At 36.7% G+C, this 8022-nt stretch overlaps 1 pseudogene; it reads right to left on the reverse strand.

The window, feature by feature from the left end:
- Window positions 1-6209: 6209 nt before the first annotated feature.
- The window catches only part of LOC103606429, a 52332-nt pseudogene continuing 50519 nt past the window's right edge, over window positions 6210-8022 (reverse strand).

Here is an 8022-nt window from a genome sequence, read left to right on the forward strand (position 1 = left end):
TCCGGTACGGGGGCGACACTGAGGGTTGTGAACCGTTGCCGGACACGGAAAAAGACAAAAAATAAAAAATAAAAAAAAAAATTACAAATCTTCAGATTATTAAAACCCAATTAATCCAAAAGACACAGCTTGAAATTGCACAATTATGAAGTGAAAGAGAATATTTTTAAAGTGGTCAAAGAGAAAAGACTAATCACTGACAAGACTATGACCTGATTTATTGACAGTAACAATGGAAGCTAGTCAAAAATGGAATAATATTGCCAAGGTATTAAGAAAGTAATTTTTTTTAACTAAGATTTATATATCCATTAAAAGTATCTTTCAATATTTAAGATTTAAAAAAGGCATTTTCAAACAAAATCTGAAAAGAACAGTACCAGCAAATCCTTACTTAAGAAAATTCTAAAATATATATTATAGGAATAAGAAGGATTATTCCATAGGAAAGTATAAATTACAAAACAGAATGATATGCAAAGAAAATAGTAAGCATTTTAAAATATTGATACAATAATAATAACACAATTTCCAGTCAGAACTAAAATTTTGCACCACAATGGAATAAAATATGAGAGGGACTGATAAAGTCCTCCAAAATCCTTATATCGTTTGAGATAAGAATAACTTTATTAATCAACTTCAAACTTCGTTAAGTTAAATACACATATTGAAATTTCTAGGACAATCACTAAAATGGTAGAAATAGAATAGAGTCAGGTGTCACTTCACGATGGGGATAAGTTCTAAGAAATGCATTGTTAGGCAATTTTGTTGTTGTGCAAACATCATAAAGTGAGTGTACTTACACAAACCTAGATGATACAGCCTACTACACATTTAGGTATGTGCAGCCCGTCGTTACTATACTTATCTTCCAAACTAAAAGCAGCAGGGGGAGAACAGAAACAAAAATTAAAGCCTAATCAATCTAAAAGAGAGCATTAAAAAAAAAGGAAAAGGAAAAATAGCATATAACATAAGCTGGACAAATGGATTGCACAAAATATGAAAGAAATAAACCCAATAATATCAGTAATCACTATTAATGGAATTTTACTAAACTCTTCAGTAAAACGGCATGTATTATCTGAGTAGATAAAAAATAATCTAGCAAATGCTATTTATAGTATGTTAGTTCAGGCTGCTATAACAAATTACTGTAAACTGGGTGGCTTAAACAAGAAACATTTATTTTATGCTATTTATAGTAGTTCAGGCTGCTATAACAAATTACTGTAAACTGGGTGGCTTAAACAAGAAACATTTATTTTTCACGGTCTGGAGGCTGGGCCCAAGGTGCTGGCAGATCCAGTGTGTGATAAAGAGCCTACTTCTTGGTTTACAGATGGCTGTCTTCTTGCTGTGTCCTCACATGGTGGATTGCAGACAGAGAGAGATCCCTTGCCTCCCCCGTCTTCTTAAAAGGGCACTAATCCCACTTATGAAGGCTCCAGTCACATGACCTAATTACTTCCTAAAAGCCCTACCTCCTAATAGCATCACTGTGGGAGTTATGTTGTAACATAAGAATATGGGGAAGACACAAACATTCAGTCCATATCACACAGAATATCTATAAAATACAGAAGTTTTGAGAGTAAAGAAATAGATAACTAAAAGCTATGCAAAGCAAATAGCAAACACAAGAAAGCTTATGTTGCAATGTTAAATATTAGTGTAAAATGTTTAAACAACAAAAGCTTATTGAGAAGAGATTTGCTTTATCATAAGAAATGCTCAGTTCAACCAAAGATAATGACTGTAAATTTGTATATAACTAATAGCATTGTTTTGAAATATAAAAAGCAAAATTGACAGCATTTTAATGACAAATTAATAAATGTACAATCATAGTGGGAGATTTAAATGAACAGTTCTCAGGAAATAATATATAATGCAGATGAAAAACCATTAAAAATGTAAAAATATTTGAACAGCTCATTTAGTAACATTGGCCTAATGGAAAACTATAAAACACTTCACGGACACATTAAGACCACATGAAGCATTTATGAAAATTAACCACACTATAAACCATAAAGCAAGTCTGGACACAGTTTAAAAAATTCATATCATATGGACCACATTGATTGTAAGTTATCAAATAAAAAACAATTATAAAAAATAATTTTTAAAAGTTTTAATTTTAAAATGAAGGGAATATCCAACTACAGAATTGTTTTGGTTGGTTCGCTTTAAGAACATTATTTCCTGCGTTCCAGTTGTCTTTTAACTTTTAGCCATTCTGGTTGGCATAGAATGGTATCTGATCGTAGTTTTAATTTGCATTTTTTAATGAATAATATTTGGTAATTTTTATGTGCATTTTGACCATTGCATATCTTTTGTTGTGTAGAATCTATCCAAACACTTTTCCCAATTTTATCAAATTGTGTCTTTTTATTATTATGTTAATTTATAATAATACCAATCTTTCATCAAATGTGTGTTTTAAAAATATTTTCCCCCAATCTCTCACTTACCCATTAATTTTTTAATGGCATCTGTTTTGTAGTTAAATTTAACTTTTATCAGTGTAGTGCATGTCTTTTTTTTTCTTTTATGATTATTGCTTTCTGTGTCCTAAAAAAACTTCGCCAGCCCCCAAGTCATAAAGATATTGTATTGTGTTTCTTCTGAAAGGCCCATAATTCTACCTTTTACTTTGAGGTCTCCAATCCAGCCCGAATTGGTTTCTGTATATGACGTGATGTGGAAGATGAGTATCATTATTTTCTATATGTATATTCAGTTATTCCAGCAACATTTGTTGAAAGTTTTTTCCCCACTAGATTATACTGATCCTTTGTCAAAAATCCATTTGGGGGTACAATAACATTTTTACAAGATCTCAACAGAAGTATTCTTCCTAAGATAGATAAATCCTGTAATGTGCAGAAATATCCCAAACTGTGCTATTTCCCTAGTATAAATCCATCTATCATACATATATAGATAAGTAAAATTTACTTTTAATGATAATAATAATAATACACCATGGCCAGTTAAAAGCAGAACAAAACAAAACAAAATACAAAATCTTTTCCCTAAAGGTTCTTGTTTAAAAGAAATCTAACTTCTCAATGAGGCTATCCTTAACACTTTCATGCCCACCCCAACATATATCCTCTATTTATTTAAATCTCCTTTACCCAATATGGACAGAATTTATCATATTTGTATTTTTATTTCTAGTGTGTGTGTGTGTCATACGTAACATCTCATAAAATTTTTACACTGTGGCATATATTTTTTGGTGTTGACATCATTGTGTACTGGTCTCTCTCCCCTGCTTGTCTTTGAGCTCCCTTCGAAAATCATTTTATCTTGTGCTGCTCATTCCCACTTCTGTGTCACAGTGTTTGAAAAACAAGTCCTTAATTTAAAAACTAGATGTAACTACTTGTGCATGGTTTTAATAGCACTAGTTATCATCAGAAAAGTCTATCATTGAAATACTTCACATTTAACTGAAATATTTTAAATGATAGCACATGAATAATATTTTCTCAGAGTGTGCTGTTCTATCAGAATAACATGGGGAACGTGGTAAAGTCAGACTGTGGCCTAAATGTGCTGAATCAGAATTTTCTGGAAGTGAAGCTAACAAATACCAAATTCAGAAATTACAGATGGACACAGAGAAATTTGAGGCCACTCAGTAGGATCATTTCAATTTACAGCTTCTACTGTATTTATTTGAACACATTCATTTTTGTTATTTTTAGTGCAGATGTAGCCATTTCACTGTAATAAATAAACCTTTCAGGAACGAAAGTATTATAATATCTACAGCTTTAAATATATTTTCCCTAAAGACTATGAATAGTTAACTATGAGGAAGTGTGATTTGGCTGTGACAATGATCATTTATTAATTCATCTTTCAACATCTCAAATAAAATATTTAATATATTTTATATTGTTTTACAAATATTATAAAGTGACACTTAAATGATAGTTTGCATAAAACGGTTAGGACATTTTTATATTTGGTAGCAGTTACATCCAAACAAAGTGATACTCACACACATATTGGGGCTCAGAAAACAATACCCCAAAATATGTTGCTTTGACATGCTGAACAAAAGAAAAAGCCTCAAGGTCTCTCTGCGTCCCCCTCTCCCACCTCCTGTCTCTCAATCCTGTGTCTTCCAAAGCACAGGGTAAGGCTGTTCTCTGAAGTTCCATTATCTACCTTGAAACTGGACCCGCCAAAGAGGAACACAACTACCTTTGATCCTGTCCCTGAAATTTCATTAACTGGAGAAAATTAAGCTGTTCTCTGAAGTCCCATTATCTACCTTGAAACTGGACCCACCAAAGAGGAACACAACTACCTTTGATCCTGTCCCTGAAATTTCATTAACTGGAGAAAATTAAAACTCATATCGCAGACGAAAAGACTAAGAATTAAACACTATACCTAGAGCCCAAATGAACGACATTGTTCCAAACTATTGTCTGCTCTCCTTCCCATTCAATTGCTATTTATTAAACATTGTCTGAGCATTAGGCCCATTCATCCCCACTAAAAATTTTTCACTATCCTTCAAAATTGTCACATTTCCCCCATTGTCCCTTTCTCTATGAAGTAGGGTATATAAGTATCTGGATCTCATTGGGTAGATGGGTAATCATTCTCCTGCAGTTGCCCATGCTTATGCACATTAATAAATTTGCATGCCTTTTTCTCCTATTAATCTGCCTATTGTCAATTCATTTGCAGAGAACCCTTAGAGGGCAGAGAGGAAGCTTTTCCTTGGCGCGCGCACACACACATACACACACACACACACAAATATCTTAATATGTTAGTTACCAAGTGCATGAAAATAAGAGAAAGAAAGAAAGAAAGAAAGATTCGTCCAACTCAAGACAGATAGAGTCTTTTAAACTTAGAAACACCTTATTTTGGTACAGGGACAATAGTTAATGAGAATCAAAAAGATGCATTCTGGGGACCCACCTATGCAGGTTCTAAGTCTCAGTGATGTCGTCAAAAAAAAAAAAAGTTCTGACTGCCAGCTCAATTTGAAAGGATTTGCCCTCTCTGGAATTTTTGTTCATCTAGTCTCCATTGCTTCTACTGTTTTCTTATGTCTCTAAACAATTTTTGTAATTTATCCAGTCCTTTTTAGTTGTTGCATTGGGAATTCTGGCCAGTCACAACCTATTACATTCCATCTAAAACCAAAAGATTTGCCCTGTTTTAAAACAAACAAACTTTATTGAAGTATAATTGAAATACAAAATCTAGACATATTTAATGTACACAACTTGATAAGTTTGGAGATAAGTAGACATCCTCTTTTTAAGTTCAAAATAAACTGAGAAATAGGGATGAGAAGTTGTTATTGTTTGTTTTATTTTTTAATCTTCTGCTTGGCTGTAAGCCCTAAACTCTTATGACCCACTAATGGTGAGAAGAAAGCTGAAAGCACTTTAGAAAAGGTGAATGAGAACAATATTTTATTCACTAGGTGGCTGTGGCTTTATTAGAAAAAAAAGACAAAACTGAACCACCACCCTTCCCCTCTGTTAGTCATCTTTTTCTCTTCCATTTTAAGCACACATTAGTTTATCGGGAGTATTGCTAGATGTTTGATTACTACATAGAAACAAATCGTGGGTAAACAAAAGCTGTATGATAAAAATTTGATAAAAATTGATCGTTTTAATGAATACAGTTAAGGGGTTATATTCCGTATTTTTTAAAAAACACATTTATTTTAAAATTTTGCGTAATCTTTGAGTAATTCAGAAATAGCTAAGGTATGTTTCAGATGTGTCTGAGACTGAAACATTAATATGGGTGCAGATTTCAAGCAATATAGAGTGCTGGTTTGTGAGAATGACATCATTCAGTTGGGGAAAACAAAACCCGGCTTTGACAGCACTGGTGGGAAAGGTGGGTCTTGTGTCTGTCTGTGTAGAAGGAGGGTAAGACGCTGTCTGGGAAGAATACTAGGTGCATGTGTATGGCGAGAGGCTTTGGGCTCACACACTCTTTGTGGCTACAGGGAAGGCTGGATCTGGTTGTTTGCCCTCAGGCTCCTAAAGCCCTAAAACAGAAGACCCCTAGAATGCAAGGAGCAGGCTGGGATTGCTCAGGAAAATGGTCTTCCCAGATCAGGGTGGACAAAAAGACCAGCCACAAAATGCCTGACAGAGAAGAACGAAAGGGCCTGGCAGGGGAGCCCTTGCTCAGCAGCAAATGCTCCAGAAGTTAAGTGGTGCAGCTTTTCCAAGCAGGTAAATGTCCTCATCTGTGACCTGGTCAAGGTCTTCACCAAATTCTTCTCAAAGAGGAGCAGGTGTTAGGCATCCAACATGCAGGTGATGTCAAAGAACTTCTGGTAGTGTTAGCACACATCGGTCTTGCACTTGGTTGGAAGGAACTCATGACTATCCACCTGGTCACACAGCATGATGACGATGATGATGATACTGAGCATCTGGAGAACAGAGGTTTGGCAGAATCTCTTCTGGGAGATTTCTTGAAGGAGGTTCCACAGCTCCCAAGGCTTCGTTGGGGCTTGAGACTGTAAAAGGGCTGATTGGGATGCAGCTTACGATAGCTCTTGCTATTAATTATTTCATTGCTATTAATGAAATTGTAGTGAGGATTCTGGTACCACTTTGGGATATCTGAATGGTGTTTGGATGGGCACTGCACAACCGGGATTTCTTCATGTACAAACCGTCTTTGAGGAATCGCCCTTCTGTGGTGACCAACTGAGAGTTTATCAGGCACACAGTAGTTTTTGTGCCCACATCTTGTTGGAAGTTGGCTGTGGGTGCCCCGTTAAACCTCAGGACAGCATTATGATCATCTAATTCTCCACCCAGTTGGGAGGACTTCAGAAATCCCACTGAGGAGACAACAGCACACCTGCCTCATGGCCCAGCATTGGTCCTAATGTTCTCCTTCGATAGGTAACCTTCCCATTCAGAGGTATTGAAGGGAAATCTGCAGCCTCTACTATGGATACATTCATGTGGTCCTGCAGACGGATGCCCAGGGCCTCTGCACTGACCTTGTTTCCTGGCCCTGGCCCCTTGTAGGGCACTGCACTTGTTCATATTCAGATAATTCTTCTAGATTTTTGAAGCCTGGGGATAAATTTTTTGGAAGAGCTGTCCTTATTCCACACCTTGAAGGAGGACTCTGGTTTGGCATTGGCTGGGCCCCTGGGACTGATAAAGGCCTGCCTGCCCCTGTGAGGATTCTGGGTGCTGCTTTAGGACACGTACAGGAAACAGACCCCATGGCCAGTTTCTCCAGTCCTCAATGCCTGGAATTCCTTGGTTTGCAATTTAAGGGATCATAATAACTCCCTTTCTTCTTTTCCTTGCACACACAAATGACTGCAAAAAGGAGAAAGGCCAGGACACAGCAGCTGAATATTTTCTTCAGGTTGGTGCAAATCATAATGAAACATATGTTCAGGGAAGCCACTCCATACTGAGCAGGAAAACAAGGCTGCTTCTAGCTAATTCCCTCAGGGCTGCAGGCTCTCCAGGTCCTTGGAAACTAGTGGTATTCTCCAGGGGAGTGAGGTTTGCTTAATTGGATTTGGAGGCCACAGCTTATTTTCTTCAGGATGATCATAAGACATCTCCGAGTACGGACATGGAAATGGGTTCAAGGGGGCCGCTTTGTTTCAGCTAGCCTCTGAGACATCCACTCTGGAGACACTCTCGCTGCACCCATGGCTGTGGAGGATACAGCTGCTCTGCTTGCTCAAGGGCAGCTACCCACTGGCTGCCCACACCATCGGGTAGCTGGCACCCTTTTATATCCTGTATTTTTTATATTATTTGACACTGACAAAGATTCTTTGTTTGACCAGTCTTTAGTTATGCTGAACCTTCTCCAAGGCCCATCTGTGCACTTCCTTGTAAAATCCAGCTTTAGCAAGGACCCTGCTAAGTCAGTTTAGCAAATAACCCATACTCACTGTCCTATCACCCTCTATGTCTGATGATTTCCTCTTCTGCCATCCTGCAAGTGATG

Source organism: Galeopterus variegatus, unplaced genomic scaffold (assembly GCF_000696425.1).
Source record: "Galeopterus variegatus unplaced genomic scaffold, G_variegatus-3.0.2 Scaffold6575, whole genome shotgun sequence".
Classification (NCBI taxonomy): Eukaryota; Metazoa; Chordata; class Mammalia; order Dermoptera; family Cynocephalidae; genus Galeopterus; species Galeopterus variegatus.